The sequence below is a fragment of the Eptatretus burgeri genome, chromosome 13 (genome assembly GCF_056783735.1).
Source record: "Eptatretus burgeri isolate ZD-2024b chromosome 13, Ebu_testis_v1, whole genome shotgun sequence".
Classification (NCBI taxonomy): Eukaryota; Metazoa; Chordata; class Myxini; order Myxiniformes; family Myxinidae; genus Eptatretus; species Eptatretus burgeri.
In genome coordinates, this window is record NC_140973.1 from 70,969,407 (window position 1) to 70,981,828 (window position 12,422).

Sequence of the window (12,422 nt, forward strand, 5' to 3'; positions counted from 1 at the left end):
ATCTCCCTCCATCCAAAACCATGATCTTTTATTCCCCAGTTAATCCACCCCCCCCCCCCCAAACCCACCTCCTTCAAATTCTCTGCTTTCCTTCCTGAAAGTCCCTGTAGTGTCCATCTTGTTTACCCCGTGAACCCCGCCCAATCCCTCTCCCTAACACAGGCCCCCAATGTCTCTGTTCACAACTCTTGTTGTGCTTCCTCCTCTCTATCTCTCTATCTCTCTATATCTCTATATCTCTATATCTCTATATCTCTATCTCTCTATATCTCTCTATATCTCTCTATATCTCTCTATATCTCTCTATATCTCTCTATATCTCTCTATATCTCTCTATATCTCTCTATATCTCTCTATATCTCTCTATATCTCTCTATATCTCTCTATATCTCTCTATATATCTCTATATATCTCTATATATCTCTATACATCTCTATACATCTCTATACATCTCTATACATCTCTATACATCTCTATACATCTCTATACATCTCTATACATCTCTATACATCTCTATACATCTCTATACATCTCTATACATCTCTATACATCTCTATACATCTCTATACATCTCTATACATCTCTATACATCTCTATACATCTCTATACATCTCTATACATCTCTATACATCTCTATACATCTCTATACATCTCTATACATCTCTATACATCTCTATACATCTCTATACATCTCTATACATCTCTATACATCTCTATACATCTCTATACATCTCTATACATCTCTATACATCTCTATACATCTCTATACATCTCTATACATCTCTATACATCTCTATACATCTCTATACATCTCTATACATCTCTATACATCTCTATACATCTCTATACATCTCTATACATCTCTATACATCTCTATACATCTCTATACATCTCTATACATCTCTATACATCTCTATACATCTCTATACCTCTCTATACCTCTCTATACCTCTCTATACCTCTCTATACCTCTCTATACATCTCTATACATCTCTATACATCTCTATACATCTCTATACATCTCTATACATCTCTATACATCTCTATACATCTCTATACATCTCTATACATCTCTATACATCTCTATACATCTCTATACATCTCTATACATCTCTATACATCTCTATACATCTCTATACCTCTCTATACATCTCTCTATACATCTCTATACATCTCTCTATATATCTCTATATATCTCTATATATCTCTATACATCTCTATACATCTCTATACATCTCTATACATCTCTATACATCTCTATACATCTCTATACATCTCTATACATCTCTATACATCTCTATACATCTCTATACATCTCTATACATCTCTATACATCTCTATACATCTCTATACATCTCTATACATCTCTATACATCTCTATACATCTCTATACATCTCTATACATCTCTATACATCTCTATACATCTCTATACATCTCTATACATCTCTATACATCTCTATACATCTCTATACATCTCTATACATCTCTATACATCTCTATACATCTCTATACATCTCTATACATCTCTATACATCTCTATACATCTCTATACATCTCTATACATCTCTATACATCTCTATACATCTCTATACATCTCTATACATCTCTATACATCTCTATACATCTCTATACATCTCTATACATCTCTATACATCTCTATACATCTCTATACATCTCTATACATCTCTATACATCTCTATACATCTCTATACATCTCTATACATCTCTATACATCTCTATACATCTCTATACATCTCTATACATCTCTATACATCTCTATACATCTCTATACATCTCTATACATCTCTATACATCTCTATACATCTCTATACATCTCTATACATCTCTATACATCTCTATACATCTCTATACATCTCTATACATCTCTATACATCTCTATACATCTCTATACATCTCTATACATCTCTATACATCTCTATACATCTCTATACATCTCTATACATCTCTATACATCTCTATACATCTCTATACATCTCTATACATCTCTATACATCTCTATACATCTCTATACATCTCTATACATCTCTATACATCTCTATACATCTCTATACATCTCTATACATCTCTATACATCTCTATACATCTCTATACATCTCTATACATCTCTATACATCTCTATACATCTCTATACATCTCTATACATCTCTATACCTCTCTATACCTCTCTATACATCTCTATACATCTCTATACATCTCTATACATCTCTATACATCTCTATACATCTCTATACATCTCTATACATCTCTATACATCTCTATACATCTCTATACATCTCTATACATCTCTATACCTCTCTATATCTCTCTATATATCTCTATATCTCTCTATATATCTCTATATATCTCTATATCTCTCTATATCTCTCTATATATCTCTATATATCTCTATATATATCTCTATATATCTCTATATATCTCTATATATCTCTATATATCTCTATATATCTCTATATATCTCTATATATCTCTATATATCTCTATATATCTCTATATATCTCTATATATCTCTATATATCTCTATATATCTCTATATATCTCTATATATCTCTATATATCTCTATATATCTCTATATATCTCTATATATCTCTATATATCTCTATATATCTCTATATATCTCTATATCTCTCTATATCTCTCTATATCTCTCTATATCTCTCTATATCTCTCTATATCTCTCTCTCTATATCTCTCTATATCTCTCTATATCTCTCTATATCTCTCTATATATCTCTATATATCTCTATATATCTCTATATATCTCTATATATCTCTATATATCTCTATATATCTCTATATATCTCTATATATCTCTATATCTCTCTATATATCTCTCTATATATCTCTCTATATATCTCTCTATATATCTCTCTATATATCTCTCTATATATCTCTCTATATATCTCTCTATATATCTCTCTATATATCTCTCTATATATCTCTATATATCTCTCTATATATCTCTCTATATATCTCTCTATATATCTCTCTATATATCTCTCTATATATCTCTCTATATATCTCTATATATCTCTATATATCTATATCTATATCTATATCTCTATCTCTATCTATATCTCTATCTATATCTCTATATATCTCTATATATATCTATATATCTCTATATATCTTTATATATCTCTATATATCTCTATATATCTTTATATATCTCTATATATCTCTATATATCTCTATATATCTCTATATATCTCTATATATCTCTATATATCTCTATATATCTCTATATATCTCTATATATCTCTATATATCTCTATATATCTCTATATATCTCTATGTATATCTCTCTATATATCTCTCTATATATCTCTCTATATATCTCTCTATATATCTCTCTATATATCTCTCTATATATCTCTCTATATATCTCTCTATATATCTCTATATATCTCTCTATATATCTCTATATATCTCTATATATCTCTATATATCTCTATATATCTCTATATATCTCTATATATCTCTATATATCTCTATATATCTCTCTATATATCTCTCTATATATCTCTCTATATATCTCTCTATATATCTCTCTATATATCTCTCTATATATCTCTCTATATATCTCTCTATATATCTCTCTATATATCTCTCTATATATCTCTATATATCTCTATATATCTCTATATATCTCTATATATCTCTATATATCTCTATATATCTCTATATATCTCTATATATCTCTATATATCTCTCTATATATCTCTATATATCTCTCTATATATCTCTCTATATATCTCTCTATATATCTCTATATATCTCTCTATATATCTCTATATATCTCTATATATCTCTATATATCTCTATATATCTCTCTATATATCTCTATATATCTCTCTATATATCTCTCTATATATCTGTCTATATATCTCTCTATATAACTCTCTATATATCTCTCTATATATCTCTCTATATATCTCTCTATATATCTCTCTATATATCTCTCTATATATCTCTATATATCTCTCTATATATCTCTCTATATATCTCTCTATATATCTCTCTATATATCTCTCTATATATCTCTCTATATATCTCTATATATCTCTCTATATATCTCTATATATCTCTATATATCTCTATATATCTCTATATATCTCTATATATCTCTATATATCTCTATATATCTCTATATATCTCTATATATCTCTATATATCTCTATATATCTCTATATATCTCTATATATCTCTATATATCTCTATATATCTCTATATATCTCTCTATATATCTCTATATATCTCTATATATCTCTCTATATATCTCTATATATCTCTATATATCTCTCTATATATCTCTCTATATATCTCTATATATCTCTATATATCTCTCTATATATCTCTATATATCTCTATATATCTCTATATCTCTCTATATATCTCTCTATATATCTCTCTATATATCTCTCTATATATCTCTCTATATATCTCTCTATATATCTCTCTATATATCTCTCTATATATCTCTCTATATATCTCTCTATATATCTCTATATATCTCTCTATATATCTCTCTATATATCTCTCTATATATCTCTATATATCTCTATATATCTCTATATATCTCTATATATCTCTATATATCTCTATATATCTCTATATATCTCTATATATCTCTATATATCTCTATATATCTCTATATATCTCTATATATCTCTATATATCTCTATATATCTCTATATATCTCTATATATCTCTATATATCTCTATATATCTCTATATCTCTCTATATATCTCTATATATCTCTATATCTCTCTATATATCTCTATATATCTCTATATATCTCTCTATATCTCTCTATATCTCTCTATATATCTCTATATATCTCTATATATCTCTATATATCTCTATATATCTCTATATATCTCTATATATCTCTATATATCTCTATATATCTCTATATATCTCTATATATCTCTATATATCTCTCTATATATCTCTATATATCTCTCTATATATCTCTCTATATATCTCTCTATATATCTCTCTATATATCTCTCTATATATCTCTCTATATATCTCTCTATATATCTCTCTATATATCTCTCTATATATCTCTCTATATATCTCTCTATATATCTCTCTATATATCTCTCTATATATCTCTATATATCTCTATATATCTCTATATATCTCTATATATCTCTATATATCTCTATATATCTCTATATATCTCTATATATCTCTATATATCTCTATATATCTCTATATATCTCTATATATCTCTATATATCTCTATATATCTCTATATATCTCTATATATCTCTCTATATATCTCTCTATATATCTCTCTATATATCTCTCTATATATCTCTCTATATATCTCTCTATATATCTCTATATATCTCTCTATATATCTCTATATATCTCTATATATCTCTCTATATATCTCTCTATATATCTCTCTATATATCTCTCTATATATCTCTCTATATATCTCTCTATATATCTCTCTATATATCTCTCTATATATCTCTCTATATATCTCTCTATATATCTCTCTATATATCTCTATATATCTCTCTATATATCTCTCTATATATCTCTCTATATATCTCTCTATATATCTCTATATATCTCTCTATATATCTCTATATATCTCTATATATCTCTATATATCTCTATATATCTCTATATATCTCTATATATCTCTATATATCTCTATATATCTCTATATATCTCTATATATCTCTATATATCTCTATATATCTCTATATATCTCTATATATCTCTATATATCTCTATATATCTCTATATATCTCTATATCTCTCTATATCTCTCTATATATCTCTATATCTCTCTATATATCTCTATATATCTCTCTATATCTCTCTATATCTCTCTATATATCTCTATATATCTCTATATATCTCTATATATCTCTATATATCTCTATATATCTCTCTATATATCTCTCTATATATCTCTCTATATATCTCTCTATATATCTCTCTATATATCTCTCTATATATCTCTCTATATATCTCTCTATATATCTCTCTATATATCTCTCTATATATCTCTCTATATATCTCTCTATATATCTCTCTATATATCTCTCTATATATCTCTCTATATATCTCTCTATATATCTCTCTATATATCTCTCTATATATCTCTCTATATATCTCTCTATATATCTCTCTATATATATCTCTATATATCTCTATATATCTCTATATATCTCTATCTCTCTCCTTTGTGTTCTGTTCCCTTTGTTATATGTTCTGTGTGTTAGCTCTTATACGAGCCTTGACTAAGTATACAAAAAACAGGTGATGTTCGCCGAAGCCAGTAGTCTCCAACCAGTCAATCCCAGAGTCTTGAACAGTCGATCATGACATAAAAAAAAAATCATAAATAGAGAGATAGTGGGAAAAGCTGAGATTCTGTATGGCGGTTGGATTAAAAAAAGTGGTGGCTGTGGGTCGCAAATGAGCTTAATGTTGGTGAACAGGCCAATCAGAAATTATTTGCATTCAAACGAACCAATTAATCCATCTATAATAATGCGGCCACCGCACACTTGCTCGTCACCTGTTGTCGAACCTCCTGAAACGTGGAATATGTTGGACCTTCCATTTTCAATTTCTCTCGTCTCGAAGATTAACTTCCTGATGCCAAAATGATGAGCGAGGAGCCAGGGTCGTCCAGGAAGAGGGCAAAAAGGTACAATTTCCACCAGGAACGGGAAAGTGAATTTCTTTTTACAAATCTCAAAGACAAAAGCACCTGTCTCGTTTATCACTAGAGTGTAGCCGTTGAGTCAAAGAGCTAATTTGGAATGGCATCACAAGACGATGCAGGCAAAATGTTGGTTCGTGGGCACCAGCAGTGACCACTTTTGTCGTTGTGTCTGTGTGTCTGTGTGTCTGTCTGTCTGTCTGTGTGTCTGTGACTCTCTCCAGAGCATAGCTCTGTGGCGTTTGATGCGATCTTGATGAAACTTGGACACAAACTAGATATCATGGTCTAGTTGTGTCTTTTTGTAAGAGGGGCGTACCATGCCCCTTGTGGGTGGAGCCACGCCCACTTGAACTTTTTATTTGTTCGCGGGCGTCAGCAGTGACCACTATTTTCGTTCTGTCTCTCTGTCTGTTTGTGACTCTCTCCAGAGCATAGCTCTGTGACGTTTGATGTGAGCCACGTGAGCCACGTGCACTTTAATTTTTTATTTATTTATTTATTATTTTTTCTTGATTTTTTTTTTCTCTCAATTTCATTTCCTAGAAGCTGTGCGTAATGTCCATAAGTACAACATATAAAAAAATCCAATTTGATTTGGTCAATTTTGATGGAAGAGATAGGTTTTTACAGTAGGGCTTCCTCAAAATCTTCCACTAACTCGATTGTACCTATCGTGGCATTGTTCAATAATGGCCGTGAACCATCGTCGCCTCCTGGCTTGCCAAGAAAATTTTCCTTTAAACAGCGCGATTCAGACGAAGAAAGTTGGGGACTTGAAGGGAATTTTGAAAGCTCAACAATCACTCTTTTCAAAACCTGTGGCTGACGGCAAGGCCAGCACAGAGGCATCTTTTCGCATTCAGCCATCTGCTGGAAAAACATCAACCATTCACCAATGGCGAAGTTATCAAGGAAGCTATGATGGTTGCTGCCAACACCTTGTTCTCAAAAACTTCAAAAACAAAGACAAAATTGTGATAGCCATCAAGGGCATGCCACTTAGTGCTTCAAGGGGAACCAGAAGGGTGGAATCGTCATCCGAGGACGTGTCCCGGTGAATACACCACGGCTTATCAGACTAAATGTTTCTCACTGCAGTTTGATGAATCGGGAGACATGACGGATACGCCCCAGCTGATTGTTTTCATTTGCATGGCATTCAAAGACTTAACAAAAGGACTTTCTCACTCTTTTGCCACACAAAGAGAGGACAAGAGGTACCAATCGTGTACAGCCTTTTGGCTGCTGGTTGCATAATTGGTTAGGGGCGTGGCTGTACCACTGATGCAGTGCCCCTATTACCAGTACAATGGTGCTCATTTCGCCGACCTCGGAAGGATGACGGGCTGAGTCGACCCCCTGGTGTTAATTCAGCGACCGACGAGGCTCGAACTCAGAACCCTATGATCCCAAGCCACCACCCGAACCGCTCAGCCAACGCCAGGCTCAGGACAAGAAGTGAGGATGTCTACAACAAATTCAAAAGGTATGTTACTGAGAAAAACATTCCGACAAAGAAACTGGTTTCAATCACGACTGATGGTGCATCGGCAATTCTGGGTGTCGATGCAGGAAATTTATTGTTTTATTGCACTTTGCAGAAATTACCCTGAATTCCCCTCCTTTTGTCACTTACCACTGTGTTATACACAAACAAGTGCTCGTGAGAATGGTTCTTGACTTATCAAATGGAATGACAGTTGTCAGGATCATCAACTCAATTCGTGCCAGAGTTCTGCAACATCCCTCGTTCAAATCGTTACTCAATGAGCCTGATGGTACACGTAGCGAGCTATCCCTACGTGGAGGTGTGAGGTTGTGAAGTCGAGGAAAAGTCCTCCAGAGATTTTTTTTTTTAGATCCAAACCTTGAAATTGTCACCTTTCTTAAATCAGGAAATGAGGTGAACAGCCCAGCGAGCCATCAGATAATATGTGGTTGCTCGACTTGGGGTTTCTTACGGTCATAAGGGCTAAATTTAACGAGCTGAATCGCAAACTGCGGGGAAGTGACAGAGACTTGTTGCACATGATCAGTGCAGTGAACGTGTTCAAGTCGAGACAGAGCCTGTAGTCCTCCCAGTTACAGAACAACATGACAGATCACTTCCCAAATCTGGAGAAAATGCAACAAAACCTCAAAGACAAAGTGCAAGTACGATGAACTTCAAAATCACTTCTGGCATGCAATCAAGCTTTGAGCTTCTATATTGCAGAATATGTAAAAGGAAAGTGATGGATCATGGCAAGCTATTAGCACAACAACACAATGGATGTGCGGTGTTCTGGTTGAACCTTAATTTTTTTTTTTTTCAATCGGAGTTAAGAAGGTCACACGTTGAGTGACATAGTAGCTGTGAAACTGCAATATGCCAGGTCATTCGTCATGATGCCAAAGCAAAGGGAAGTGATGTGGAGCAATGTGACCCCGACCCCTTTGTTTCAGGAAAGTAGTGTGAATTATCCCAATGAGACTCACAGTGAGTTTTAGTATTGTATGAGCTACCTTGTAAAACGCCACCATCATTAAAGTGTTCGATGAAGATTGTAAACAGTTTTTTTTGTTTTTGTTTTTTTGGGGGTAAATGCAAATTTAACTTTGATCATGCAAGACACGTTTATTATGTCCGCTCTCCTGAGTGCTATCACCTGGAAGAGATGTGCACATGCTGGCTGCTGCAATATGGCTGTGATTCAACAAAGGAAGGGTCCATGTTCACACACTGAGATTCAAAGCTTTGAGCAATTTGTTTTATCCACCCTCTTGTAACTGTGAATATGAAAGAGAAATCCAGTTTGAGCTCGACAATACTGTAGTTGTATGGTGGGGGGGGGGGGGGTCACTGAGTAACTTGTATTCTATTTACACCTCAATAAGACGAGGCATCTTCCTACTGAGGACTTAGAGGAAGAGAAGATAGGGGTATCGGTGCTTAATGAGAGATGACAGGTGGTATTAAGCCATTTGACTGGAGCCTTGCCCGTGTGCTTACGATGTATTAGTTCACACTTGGTGTTAGCAAAGTCCCTCGAGGCCTTTGAAGAGACCACTTGCTAATTTGTGCAGTGGAGTTCATTCATGTCAACTCGAGTAATTTCAAAGAACCTCCCCACTTGATCATCTCCACGTGTATATGAAGGCTGGCAGGATGGCTTGGAGGTATGCACAGCTTGCTTCCAAGCCGTCTCACCTGAATGTGAATCTTGTTCCAGTTATATACTGCCATCCTGGTGTTTCACGGGCAGGGCAATTCATCAAACGTGTGTGCCGTCCCTCGGATGGACGTTAAACAGGGATGACATTTGCCGGCATTAGTTGGTGGACGTTAAAGATCCCACCGTGTCCTTCATGAAGAGTTGGTGGGCTATCGCCAACACCATGAACAAATTCCAAATTCCTGCCCTAACTACTGCTGGGAGAGGGATGGCAACCCACCCAGCATGACCCCAGATCAAGAGGATACTTTGGCAGAATTAACACTCTGCAACACAGAGTATGTTGCATCGGATCGGATCGGATTATTATGCATCCCAGAGGAATGCATTAAGTGTTTCGTCTTGGTGTGCCCCACTTTTTGAAGGATTTTCCATTTTTATTTTTTAATTATTTCGTTTTTCATTTTTCAATTAATTTTCCAATTATCAATTACAGTTCTGTATTAAAATTTTCAATTATTTAATTTTTATTATGCCTCCGCACCAAGGGTTCCGGAGGCATTATGTTTCCGAGTTGTCAGTCTGTCCGTCCGTCCGAATTTTCGTTTATGCGATAACTCAAGAAGCAAATTGTAGAATTTCATCAAATTGGTAAAAAAGGTAAAGTAAGACAGGGCAATTAACTGATTAGATTTTGTGCCAGATATGATAAAGGTCAATGGTCAAATATGTCAATACTCAAGTGTTTGTGTGGGAGAGCGGAGGCATACCCGTCGACTGCGCGCAGTCAAATTACTCTAGTTCTGATTGTTTTATTTAATTTTGAAATCATTTATTTGATTCAATATTTTTCAACAATGTTCCGTATTCAATGTTCCGTAAACAAACAAAAAAACATTTGTTTTCATTGAGGCAGAATTTCAAGTCTTACCAATTGGCTAATATTATGAGTTGACTATATCCAGAGCCATCGGCGATCCCTGATCACAGCCCTCTAGTTATTATTTCAATCTCTGTGTGTGTGCGTGTATGTATGTATGTATATGTTCATGTCACTGTTTTGAAATTATATTCTGATTTGGGGGGGCGAGGGGAAGAAGTTCCTGAATGTTGCTTGCTAGATGACAGGCATTGTGTGATTTGGACATGAGCTCGGTTCAGGTGTCCCATCCATTTGTTCTCCGATGTTGAGCTGGGTGGAGAAGCTGTAACACGGCACGCTGCCCCCAGAAAGCGGAGGGAGTTTCTTCACACGTCCTGCCCCCTCTTACCCCGTGTGCGTGTGCATATGACACCGAGAAAGGAATTGTGATTTATTCATGTTTGCGATTCGTGTCACCATATATTTTATAATAAATTATTTTATTTATCTCTTAATAAACCGTTTGCTTCGTGTTGCTTCAATTTTGTCGCTCCGACGATCGGGTTCATTTGGGATCTCTGGAGGGCTAAATTCCACGTCGTCCTGGTTTATAACTGGCAATGTAATTGATTCTCCTGGATTGCGGATTGACAGCCACTGCTTGACGTTGGCTCGTTGCGAAATAGAGACAATTTGGCTATCATAGAAGCCTCGGCTTCAACGTGATGGGAACCGACTAGGTGTGGTTATGTCTTGTCGGGAGGTTGCCGTCCACGCGACAACATTCGGAAATCGGTGAAGGTTTGCCATTTTCTATTTTGTGATGTTGCATGTTGATTTATGTGTCCTTGGTATCTTTAAAAACAAAATAGATATTCCGTTCTACACAACATCAAAAAGCGTAGTTGGGAGAGCAGGAAACATTGAATTATTTTTCCTGACATCCCATTTGCTTGTTTGAATGTAATTTGAAACTTGCCCAAAGCTAAGAGTTTAAAAGCATTTTACACATGGTTTTCCTGCCTTTTTTATGTGATATGAACATGATCCGAGCTAAACAAGGACGACAAGTCAGAAGAAAGGAAAGGAAGATGAAAGGAACACGGTTTGCCGAGAAGGCCCAGAACGTCTCTTTTGTGTCGGTGACATTTGAGGCACAGCCGTGTTCCTCCTTCTGATCACTCGGTTCTCACCGAAATATTTGCATGTATGGACCTCCTAATGAAACATTTTATTTATATTTCGCTTGGGTGGGAATCGAGCTGAAAATCAAATTTCAAACTCCATGAATTGATGCATCTGCTTGTTATCAAAAAGTCATCTGTATGGATTTTGGTGAGCATTCAGTTACATTTCGAATGTCATTGTAGTTACACCATTTAATTTCCTCCAAATGAATTACAATGGCCGAGTCAGGAATGTCAATTTAACGATCCGTTTTAAATACCACTCGACTCTCTCGGAGAAGCACAACGCAACGTAGCTTTCTACATTCAAATAAATCTGAAACTTCCTTCCTTGTTCTGACGAACTGTGTCGTAGAGTTTGTTCAATCTCGGTATGAATATGCATAATGATGTAATGATGAACTGATTGGATTTTGGGGTCGATAGGTCGAAAGTCAAGGGTCAGAGGTAGTGTTAGGTAAAAAATTATATCACTGTGCTAACTTGTGAAACAG

At 34.3% G+C, this 12,422-nt stretch overlaps 1 protein-coding gene across 2 annotated transcripts in view; it reads left to right on the plus strand.

The window, feature by feature from the left end:
* Positions 1-12,422, plus strand: part of LOC147014742 (protein bicaudal D homolog 2-like) — a 178,649-nt gene that overhangs the window by 61,020 nt on the left and 105,207 nt on the right. Inside the window, exon 1 of one of the 2 annotated variants that reach the window (XM_085852933.1) lies at positions 7,909-8,210. The exons of the other annotated variant lie outside the window; for it this stretch is intronic. The gene's annotated coding sequence lies outside the window, so the exon portion shown is untranslated. Of the gene's footprint in view, positions 1-7,908; positions 8,211-12,422 lie in introns of those variants that run through there. 2 annotated transcript variants of the gene reach the window in all.